The sequence below is a fragment of the Acinonyx jubatus genome, chromosome B1, assembly GCF_027475565.1.
Source record: "Acinonyx jubatus isolate Ajub_Pintada_27869175 chromosome B1, VMU_Ajub_asm_v1.0, whole genome shotgun sequence".
Lineage (NCBI taxonomy): Eukaryota > Metazoa > Chordata > Mammalia > Carnivora > Felidae > Acinonyx > Acinonyx jubatus.
The window spans coordinates 118,637,589-118,649,692 of record NC_069382.1 but is presented as its reverse complement, the minus strand read 5'-3'; positions in this window follow the sequence as shown (position 1 = coordinate 118,649,692).

Sequence of the window (12,104 nt, the reverse complement as noted above, 5' to 3'; positions counted from 1 at the left end):
AATATTTTGTTTCACAAAACAATGTATTCCCCAAACTCTGCAATACTGTCAAACATACACACACACACACACACACACACACAAGCATGCACAACTAGAGAAAACTAGTAAAGTTGTTAGAAATCTAGTACACTGAAAGTATTCAACAGGAAAGTGCCAGAAAAGTCTCCAAAAATACAAGTATTTTGAACAATGGTTTATCTGTACATCACAGAATAAACGTTAAGAGTTGGAGTTTAAATTCCCACTTTGCCACTTGTTAACTGGGTAAACTTCAGCAAATGTCTTTAGGCATCGCTGTTTTTCATCTTAAAAATGAGAACGATACGAGTGATATCTACTCTCGAGGGCATGAAAAGAACAATTATTCCATATATGCCAAAACTCTAATCATGGTATTGGATACATTGTAGGTACTCAATGCATGTTGATTGTATTTCAAAATGAGAGTGTACTCAATTCACAAATTAAGATTGTATCATTAAAAATCATCTTCAGATGAAAGGTCTCATGCATTCCCCCTCTCTTCTTGGCTAAATCATGTGTGTGTTGTCCTAGAAAGAAAGCTATAATTTGGCTCCCCATAAAATTTCCTTGATCCTGAGGCAATACTGAGGCTGTAACACTTAAGCATTTAGAGCATTAGAAAGTTGAGCATCTAAATAGGGTACTTTGAAAGAATTTTGATTACATTGTGTACTCTCATCTTACTGCCTTGGCACAAAATAATTATACTCCTTTGAACACAAGGTTTCCTTACACCAGCCCAGATTCCTGAAGTTATAGAGTCTCAGCAGATAGAGCTTGGTGTTATGAAATGTGGTTTCACCTTGTTCTCTTGATAACAAAAGCAATGGTTAAAAGAAGGAATTCAAATCCCATGCAATAGCTGGTAATGTAGCACAGAAGGAAGGCAGTACTTAAACTCTGCAAAACACACTTAAGGATATGCTGGGTTTTCTCTGAAAACAAACAAATAGTGGCTTTTAAACTTGCTTTCTTAGAAAAAAAATAAGTGCTCCTCTACTGGCTTATAAGGATGCACACACTACCTATTTAAGATTCTTTCCAGTGAAGACATGTTTTAATAAATTAAGCCTTTTAAAAACTGCATTTCGTTCCAAGAGAAAATGTTGGCCGTGCTCCTTTGATTGGCCAGAAACATTTGTTGAGTCAACTGCATATTCATGGTCGTTTCTCTGTACCTTTCCCCAATCTGGCTAAGAGTCTTTGTACCTTCCAGATTTTATAAGCCATCGGCAGCTTCCCGCCCATCATTTCAATTGAGCAAGACAGGACCATTAAATTGAAAAATAGAAGCCAAGGTGAAAGAAAAATTGTGATTTGTCTTGGCCCCTCTCCTGGACATTAAGTTTCTCCTCTGGCCATTTACGGAGTTTGCCTGAGAGATCACCATCCCATAGCTGGTCATTTATGTGACCCCTTTCTCACTAAAACCACATCAAATCCTGTTCTCTGATTTTACCCTTTGCCATGCCAGTCCGTTTACCGGAGTAGGTTTTCTTTAAAAATTGCTTTTGACTAAGACCTCATGGCCAAAGATTTATTACTTTCTGCCTCTTCCTTTCTAGCTTGCATTTCAAGAGAATCCTCATGCTCTTCCTGTAACCCACACACTGATAGAGAAACATTATGTTTTGACTCCCCAAAGTTGGCATAATCGCAAGATCTGTGTGTGGGAGCTGTAACCATGCTGCCACAGGATGAGAGGCAAAGGCGAGTTTCATAATACTGCTACCATGTAGAAGGCACAGCATTGTAAAACCACAGAAACAGGACCTCAAAGAATAGATAAGATAGAGATCACGGTTTAAATGCATTTTGAAGCCAGGTAGATAAAATTATACTGTTCCGAGGCTATGAGAGCGTAGTGGGGGGGGCCTCTGGTGAATTGACTTCAGTCACTGAATTTAATTAAACACTGTGCTATGCAAAGAAATCCTGTAAATGGGCCAGATTCTACCTTTAGGGCATATCAGTTTTGTGATCCATTACTGGTCAAGTGGCTACCTCCTATTCATTTAACCTTCACTGAACAGTATATTCTCTCCATCAATTCTTAAACAACAAAGTACTGATTTTACGCGATCCCCAAGAACGCCCTGTCTGCTTTTCACACCCAATAGTCAATCCAAGGAAACTTTGTGCAGTCTTTTTCTTCCTGAAACACATCTCAGATATAATCATTTTAGTTTTAAAGACACAATTGCAGTGAAGATTGTAATCACTTTGCTTTTTGGTCTACCACAAAAACCTTATAACTTATATCTCTGCCTTCATCAGTCTATGCTGCACAAAACCTCTGAAACCATCTTCCCTAAATATATTGTGATGGCATTGCTTCTCTACCTAAACACCTGTAGGGGACCTCAATCATTCCTTGTGCTTATTCTAAATCCTTAATAATGATGAAAAAGTTTCCTATTAACACATCCATTTTTAGTTAGGCTTCCCCATCACTTATTCCCAACTGAACTCATTGTTTGTGTTAAGCAAACTTGCTTATTACCTCAGAGGCTAAGTCTAGTTTCTGAATTTCGGCAAACATTTTCCTTTCTCTGATCTCCCAGGGATGTCTTTCCTGTTTCTTTTTCATAAAACTATGTCCCTTGCTCCCTTGAGTTATGATTACCATCACTCAGCGGTAATCGTTGATATAGCTGCTGCTACTGTCATACGTGAAAATCTGTAAAGTGCTTCCATCCCTAGTTTGGCATGAGAAAATTTATTTTTCCTAGTCACTAATTTTGTTGTTGCAAGTGCTTTAGGCTCCCTTAGAAAGGGAGGCATTGTAGTACTTCTTCAGAAATACTAAGCCACTGTTCTTTCCACTGCAGCCATCTTGATAACTGCTCCTATCCCATAGCTATCCTTTTAACCTAATTATGTAATCAGAAAATTGCAAATATTTTAAAGTGCCAGTGATTATGTATCTATAGCAAGGTTTACCTTCCCTAAACCAAAAGAGGCCAGATTTCTTGAACAAAGCGTTTCATGACCAGAAACAGAAAGAAGAGCAAAATAGAGGAAATTTGTTCCAGAGTTTCCAGCAATATTATTTATTGGCAATTTTGTCTAATTCTGGCTTGTTTAAATCTGAATCATAAGAGAGTCTTAATACCAAGTAATTACTTCCTTTGGGATCAAGATAACTAAGGGAAATAGCCTTGGTTTGAACTATTTAGAAGAATTGAAAGTGGACTTGTTTTACAGATAAATGGCCTAAAGACAAAGGTAGAATAAGTGATTAACGGATCACTGGTGGACAAAGAAGACTTAAAATTGGCACCATTTAAGGCTTTTATGCCAAATACTTCTGGATGCCACTAGAAAGGAGAGGAGGTTCCTATTTTGAGAGAGAACTAAACTGCCTGAATATAATGTGAACAGAGATCAGTGTTTTCAAAAAAAGCCTCTTCCAAACTATATAAGAGGACCATAGGTATCACCGGACTCATTCCCATTCTTAGTCACTTGACTCCATTTTCACTCACCCATGTAGACAAAAACAAAAAAACAAAAACAAAAACAAAAAAACCCTAATATATTCTCCCATTTGCTTTCCAGAAAAAGTCTCATGTTATCCATGAAGAAAATGAAGTTCAGGAAAATTGAAGATATTTCTTAAGAATAGCTAGCTAACAAGATGGTAAAGCCATAATGCAAACCTTGGCTTGTTGAGCTCCAAAGCCAGTGTTTTATTCTTACTGTTCATTATGAACATATTTAACTACTGCGGTCTGGGGATTGGTTCACAAGTATGAGTGTGAAAGCTTCTTCATCATGACCACCTCACTGGATTTCCAAGTCTCTGTGCTCCTTTTCTTGAGTTTAAGGGTATCATGGGATGCCTTAATGGTGTCTATATGGGATACATCAGGTGGGACTAGAGAAAAGGCTCAGGATTCTAATGGGCTTGACCTCTGTTGAATGTCACTGGTCAAGGTGCTGACTCCTGACAAAGGGAAGAGTGAAGCAAAGGGGAAGGTAATTTGCACTGGACTCTTGGATGAGGTGATGGATGGTACTTGCCCGGATGACATTTGAAGTCTGCAGAGAATGATTCAGCTCACACACAACCTCTGGGTGTTCATTCCTGACTGTGTGGCCCCTTTGAATCCAGCGATGCTCTATGCCATTGCTATGCTAAATGTGCAGGTTTGGTATCACCTGGGAACTTGGTAGAAGTGCAGAATCTTGGGCTCCACTTCAAATCTACTGAACAAGAGTTTGTATTTTAACCTGATCCTCAGGGGATCATTATGTTAGAGTTTGAAAGGTATTCCAATACGTCATTTCTATACCAGGCTTGGGACAGAAGAAATCTTTGTGACACTCTCGATAGTCTTATCTACCTGGACCTCCTCAGAATCTGTCATTGTAATTGCCTCTCTGGAATCTGTATAGTAAACAGAACCCAGGGTTCCTCTCCTTGGAGGCCATCAATCCCTCTATTCTCATCACTTGCCTCTGTCTCCTCTTTCAAACCCCAGGAGTTTTGTTTTTTTTTTCTAGCCTATGTGGGACACTACCCTCTTTCTATTATTTGCCCCAATCATTTTATCTATCTGCATTTAGGTTCACTAAGAACGTACTTGCTTCTGGACCAGAAGAGCCTAAGAGACTAGGAATCTCCTTCTGATTTCTACCTTGCCTCAACCCTGAGCTGAGCTGTTAATAGATTTCTAGAAAATAAGGCCTTACCTGCTTTTTACTTTAAAAGCACATAGATGTGAGAAATGTTTGTGGATAATTATGATTGACTTAAAATATCTCTGGCTTTGAGATCCCTCAGTTATACAACAAGCCCATTTCCTTATACTCTGGGCATATGGGAGGCCATCCATCCTAGCAATTAGCAATATGAGCACTGATATATAACCCTGTCACTTCCTAGCTGAGTGGCTCTGGATAAATCCTTAATCTCTCTTAGCTTCTTCTTATGAGTGAGCATCATAATATTATGCCTATCTCAGAGCCTTTTTATAGGGCTGAATGAGAAAAATGCATGTAAATGGTAACCATTCTCTGCTATATGATATGCCTAAAAAGTCAAGCTTCTCATATTATTTTAGAATTACTACCCATGACATGTTATATTCACCTGTGCAACTAGAAAATTAGGAAGGATTTGAATCTGGACTCCTAGTGTTTGAATTTATTATATAAAAATCTGAGTTGGAATTATCATAATATTAATAATATATTAATTAGGCATTAACTACGTACCATATTCTCATACATTGTCATGTATAATCCCCATAACTCTTGTGAGACAGTTCCTTTTCATCTTTCTCTTTCACCACAGCACCAAACCGATTTCCTTTGTTCCTGGACACGTAACTAGAGACTAGATGGATAGCCACACTTCCACCAAATCTGGCCATATGACTGAGTGGAGTGGAATGTATGAGTCAAAGGTTGTACTTGGCCCACTAAAACCCACCATGTGCCATCCTCTGTATTTTTCCTCGGCTGTGACAACCTCAAAAACTATATGCTGGAGATGGAGGGGTTGCAAGATAGAGGGACTTTGGGTTCTTCACTGCTTCTTAGAGGAAAGACACCAGCAGATCTAGAAAAAACATTTTTTTTTCATTTTATGTAAGTGAGAAATAAACCCCTACTGTGTTTAGTCTCCAGCAATTATTTGTTACAGCAGCCACTCTGACTTTAATTCACTCAGGAGATTAAGCAGTTTACCTGAGGACACACAACTTATAATTGGGGACCGGGAATTCTAGGTCAGTTGAATCCCAAAGCCTGTGGTCTTGTTCATTAAACTAAACTGTCATCAAGCTTCCCCCGGAAGCCAGAGAGCAGTTTGATTGTAGCACCCTACAAAATTATGTCAAATAGTAAAACCAGCAGGGGATGAGTCCGAAATCTAGAAACACCTGAGCTGGGCTGTTTTCGGAAGCCAGTGCGTGAATCGGCCGATTCATGAGCCCTGGGAATTTCCCACAGCTGTCATCAGATGGTCTCAAGCAATGCCAATTTATTAGGAAAACAATTTTGCCTTAAGAACCTGTCATTGATTTTCTGAAATCTGTTGTCAGCTTCACTTCTCTCTCTATGGGGTAGTCAACTGGTGACGTGTATGCTTGGAGCTTCTAATGAGGTTAGTAATGGTCTTCTAAACTCCCCACGGAGCTTTCACATCTCTAATTGAGAATCAGACTTGAAATTGGCCAGAGACCGGGGAATATTCTCAAAGTGCCTGCTCACAGTGACAACTGTTTGCTCAGAAGGCCCACCAGGCCTTCTCCCTACTAGAGCCTTAAAGAATCAGGGCCAGCATTACTCCACTTGGTGGAAGAGAAGCTTTGTAGTCAAGCAGAAAAACAACATCTGTGATAACAAGGGTAGACACTTGCATGCCACACACAGACGACAGAGCTCTTTCAAGTGTCAGTAGGCACTGAGACAGTCTCCATTTCACTGATGAGATTCCGATGAATCAGTGACGTTGAGAGTCTTGCCAAGAGCAGAGTGAAATGGGGGTTACATCTTGGCCTCCCAACTCCAAATCCATCACGAACGATTCCGGCTCCCTGCATCTAAATTCTCAATGATCCCGGTCAGCTCACAGCAATAGAAATCAGAAGGGCTGACTCTCACACTCTCTCAAGTGATGGAAGCCGACACACAAAATAATATGGCCCGTGGGCGAGGGTCTGTTCTGGCATTATCCCTGTCCTTCTGTCTGGCCACTCAGTACTTGTGTGCTCGCTTCCACCAGACTCGGGCCCTTTGGATCTGTCAGGAACCGCTGCTTTGTCTTACCATTTCTGTGGCTTACATAGCATTGAAGATGGCTTGTATAATTAATTTTTCGACTTCCAAAGTCAGGAAGCAGAACTCTCCCCAAGTCTGGCTTCTCGCTTCTACTGAGGCCTCATCCTGGCAAAAGCAGGGGAGAGAACTTTGGCAGAAGGCGAGATGGTTTTTCTCTGCCCTGCAGACCTCCCCCGAGGCATGTCCTGAGAATATTTACACAATGTGAAGGGAAGCATCAGGTTTGTTATTTCCAAAAGGCTCATTCAGAGCTGTGAATCTGTTTTCCCCACTGTAGTTACCTTACTACAGCTAAGGTATATGCAACAAGTCACATCCTGATGAGTTAATTGCCCCAATTGAACATAAGCGCAGTGGAGGAAGGGGTTTGTTAATGCATGAGACTTGACTTTTACACACATAAAATAAAACCCCAAGTGGAGATTTAATGTCTTACGAAAACTTGTGCAAGAATAACTTTTAAGGGAAAAAAGAGTTGCTCAGATTTGTAGACGAGAACACCTCATGAATAAAATATAACCATACTTCATTAGTTTTAGGAGAAAAAAAAAAAAAGGCTAGTACCCTTCTCTGTCCTTCCCATTCAGCATGGATTAATGCAGACAGTAGGTGCTCCAGAGTCCGGAAGACCTGGATTTTAAATCCCTCTGTCCCCCTCCAAACATTGTGATGACGACATTGTGATGAATTCTCAGTTTTGGTTTCCATCTGTGTAACTTGGGAGGTAATGCCCATTTTTCCTGGGCTGTTGGGAAATTAAAGGAACTGGCACAAACATAGTGCCTGGAATAACACCCAGGATATGATCGGTGTTCAGCAAACATTGGTTCCTCCCTCACTCTGCACCACAGAATCAAGAAATGGGTGGAATAAAGAAAAAGCAGAAATACCAGAATGCAGGACAGAAGGGCATTGTGAAATCTGGCCAAAGATAGGTTAAGATATTGATATGGCAAACAAAAGCATAACAGGAAAAAACAAGTTCCTGCTCCTTGAGGCTCCTTCAAAAGAAAAAGCACTGTAAATGAAAACACTGTAAAATTCACTATAGCTTGCTTTGCTTGGGGTCTATTGACCACTGTAAGTGACCGCAAATTATAACTAAAGGGGGGAAAAGAGCAGGAGCTATACATCAGGTGATATTAACTACCTTCACCAATAGGAGTTCATACATAATACCAATAGTTGAATCGTAAAAACCTGGTACAGAAACATTACAAATGAGCACAGTAAGAGAAATAAGGAGTGGGGGGAGATACAAGGTAATGTCTGTGAAGAGACAATGGTCAGAGAAAAATTTCTAGTGGTGACGCTAGCGGAGGGATTCTTAAACTCTGAGACGTCTACTAGCACATGTAAAGGCGTGTGCTGGGGCGCATAGTGTTCAAATAAAAAAACAAATGGAGACCAGCCTTGAAAATTTCTTGAGCAGACCAAACCAGTTTAGTCATACAAACAAAGCTTAATTTAGCTTATTTTGCAAGACTAACTTGACCTGGGTCATTTCTTGTTCTTGCCTCTGGAAATCATAAGCAAAATGTAAACTGTTTCACAAGGTTAATATGAGGTAACCACTGACGAAGTCCCTATAATTTAAGAAAATTATTTGATAACCCAGTCACTGTGAAGAATAAATATTCACTTGTCTTTTGGGGCACCTGGGTGGTTCAGTCGGTTGAGCATTCAACTCTTGATTTTGGCTCAGGTCCTGGTCTCAAGGTTGGTGAGATCAAGCCCAGTGTCAGGCTTTGCACTGACAGTGTGAAGCCTGCCTGAGATTCTCTCTCTCCCCCTCTCTCTGTTCCCCTCCCCCTGCTTGTACTCCCTCTCTCTCTCTCAAAATAAATTAAATAAACATTTTTAAAAAACAGTCACTGCCTTTTTACTGTATCAACTTCTTTGTAATAACATACCCCTGAGCCTCATTTCATGTTTTGGTTTGAGTGCTCCTGGTTTGCAAACTATTTTTTTTTTTGGTGTGTGCACAATACAATTTTACTAATTATTACTTCACTGATTCATAGGTTTTACTTCTGCTATTTTTTCCTGAACTTTTGACCTAAAAGGTAACCTTCTTCATTGCCTCCAAGCCTTTAGAAAAAGTCCGCTCCACCATTGCTGTGTAGGAAAAATTAAAAGGGCACAGAGTTCCATTTTACATCTGGGTTTCCTCTGGGTACAAAAATTAAACTAGGGTGCCTGGGTGGCTCAATTGGTTAAGCGTCTGACTCCTGATTTGGGCTCAGGTCAGGATCACATGGTTTGTGAGTTTGAGCCTGGAGTCGGGCTCAGTGTTTTCCTAGAGAACCCACAAGATTCACCAGTCCCCAAGTTATCAGATTCCCACAAGGCAGCATACACAGGCTTTTCTAAGGACAGCGCTCCTGGGTCACCTGTGCCAACATGTTTTTGCAAAGAGCTCAAGACAGTTTTCAAATATTTTCAGAGGAGCATGTCTCTCAAATCCTGGAAGATTAGCGATGTCAAATGCCTGATATTTGGGTGATGCTAACCTTTTTTTAGCCTGGCATCCTATAAGAGCCACTTTCATATATGCATGGGTTTATTTTACCTTTGTATCAATGCTGAGCAGTAAGTATTATTACCTCGTAGATGGCGAACACATGGCTCATCGAGATTTGGTAACTTACAGCTACACATTCATTGTGTTATGGAACTGTGCTTCGAACTCAGACCTTTGGACTCTAAATTCACACACCTTCCACTAACTCACACCCACACCACTTCTCAGCTTGTAACTTATATTCCGGTCCTCACCTCTAATCCACGCCTTCGGGAGCTTTCTATTTTCACACCTGCCTAACTCTGATAATGAGACTATGCCAGATTGCATTTCTCAGCAACGGTCACAGTGATATTTCCAGTCTCTCTTGCTCCTCCAGACACTTGCCATTCTCCCCTGAAGATGTGAAGCCTAGTCCCGCCCACCGCTACCCTTGAACCTGGATCTGCCTTTATGACTGACCCAACAGGAAGGATGAGGTAGAGGTGACGTTGTATGACTACCACGGCTATGTAGTAAATGGCCATTCAGCTTCCTCTGGCTCTGTCTGTCTCTCCCTCCTTTTAGACATGGCACGTGGTGGCCCAAAGTGACAGGATGTGCAATATGCTGAAGCAACCATGCCAGAAAAACTTCATGGAAAGACCACATGCCCAGGGAGCCCCAGCTGTTCCGGCCCACAGCCTTTTGAGGCTTCCCAGTCCAGGCACCTGAAATACAGGTGAATCAGACTTCAGACTGCGAGCCACCCCACTGATGCCCAGGGGGACAGAAACAAACCATCCCCTCCAAATCCTGTGCAAATGCCAGATTCATGAGCACAGTCAGTGTTGTTATTGTTTTAAGTCACTTATGTTGTTGTAATTTTAGTAGGATGGTTTGTTATGCATCAAGAGGTAACTGAAAGAGTGGCACTCGTAGAGCAACAGAGAAAGTAGGCATTTAGATATAATTTTATTTATTTAAAAAGATTTTTTAATGTTTATTTATTTACTTCCGAGATGGAGAGAGAGAGAGAGAGAGAACAAGTGGGGGAGGGACAATGAGACAATGAGAGAGAGAGAGAGAGAGAGAAGGAATGGAAAGCAGGCTCCAGGTTCTAAGCTGCCAGTACAGAGCCCGACTCCGGGGCTCAAACTCATGAACTGGGAGATCATGACCTGAGCCGAAGTCCGATGCTTAACCAACGGAGCCACCCAGGTGCCCCTAGATATGTTTTTAAAAGAATGAATTCAAGCCAATATACAGAAATATATACTGCCATTAAGATATTTTACATTTACGTTGTCATTAATCTTTTCAAACTAAAAGGCTCTTAAATATGGCAAAAATTAATGCCAATCAACCACATAGTAAATCTGCATTCTGGAAGATACGTGCAAATCTTGAACTTTTTACATTTCTTAAGAGGAAATCATTTTGTATTTTCAGACAATGAAATCATACTTAAAGAGAGTTTTTTAGCTCCAAATAATGAATTTCACCACAAAATTGGACATATTACCTCATTTAATGAAGGAGCTTACTTCTTGACAGACATCAGCTCCTGTATCTTCATCTGTTATAATTTAGAGAGAGGAATTTCTTTGGAGGTGAATTTATTAGACCCTTTGGAAAGGGGAGTGTGACCCCTGGGGGCTGGGAAGTGCCAGGACACCTTTCGGTGGACAGGTAACATGAGAGCCACAGGCCAGGAATATGAGGGTTTGGAGCCAGCATATGGGGAGAAGAAAACCCCCTCCTACCTCAGCTGGTGGTAACCAGCAGGTGAGCTAACTTAAGGGAAAATGAAAATAGGGTCGTAACAAGGTGAGAAACTACAGATATTAGGCGTCTGTCATTACTGGGAGAGAAAATAAAACAGGAGCATCCTACGTGCCTGAAGATGAACATAGCTATTTCATCTTACTTTTCAGAGTAGATCTCAGAGAAACAACTCTGCCGGGATTGGAAGTAGTTTCTCACGGGCGTCTGGATGGCATTGGGCATAGTTACAATGTGGAATAGGTCTCCAGAAAACAGCCATGTTCCTCATCATCAGGACACATACAGCTACACCGACTCCTGGGGAATAGAGGGAGTTTATCTTGTTCCATATTCATATGATACTGACCTTGCTATTTACTTGGATACAAAGAATATAAAATATCAAGACAGTCAGAAGCATGCACTGGCAGAGATGGGGCAAAGGATGCTCTCCTGATCTGGCTCTGTGGCCACATTTTAAGAAGGAACCAGAAGAGGGTACCTCACATTCATGCCTCCTCATTTCCCCACACTTCACCCAACTTTTTCTAGTTAAACTCAAGTTTTTACAGAAAGTTTATTATTGGCAAAATTCAGGGTCAGACCTCGAATGGTGAATGCAATAGGAAAATGCAAATTAGAACAGAAAAGGGAATTTTAATTATGCCAATAATTACAACTGTTTTTCTTTTACCCTCTGCTCTCAGCAACTCTCAACCCTCTTCTCTCACAATACTGTACAACTTCCAAGGATTTATGGTATTTATACCCCCCGAAATATTTTGGTGCAGAGAGGGAGTTTAGAAAATAATACCTCATGTTGTTTTGTTAATCCGGCCTTTTAATGATATTTCAATATTTCCTTTTATAAGCTCTTATAATATACAGAATTTTAAGTTGTTCCTCAATATTTCCACCACCTGTTGTACACATCATGTATAATTCTCTCCCCCTGAGTGTGGGCAGAACTTATGAACACGATAGTCACTCCCATGATTATGTTACATTATACTAA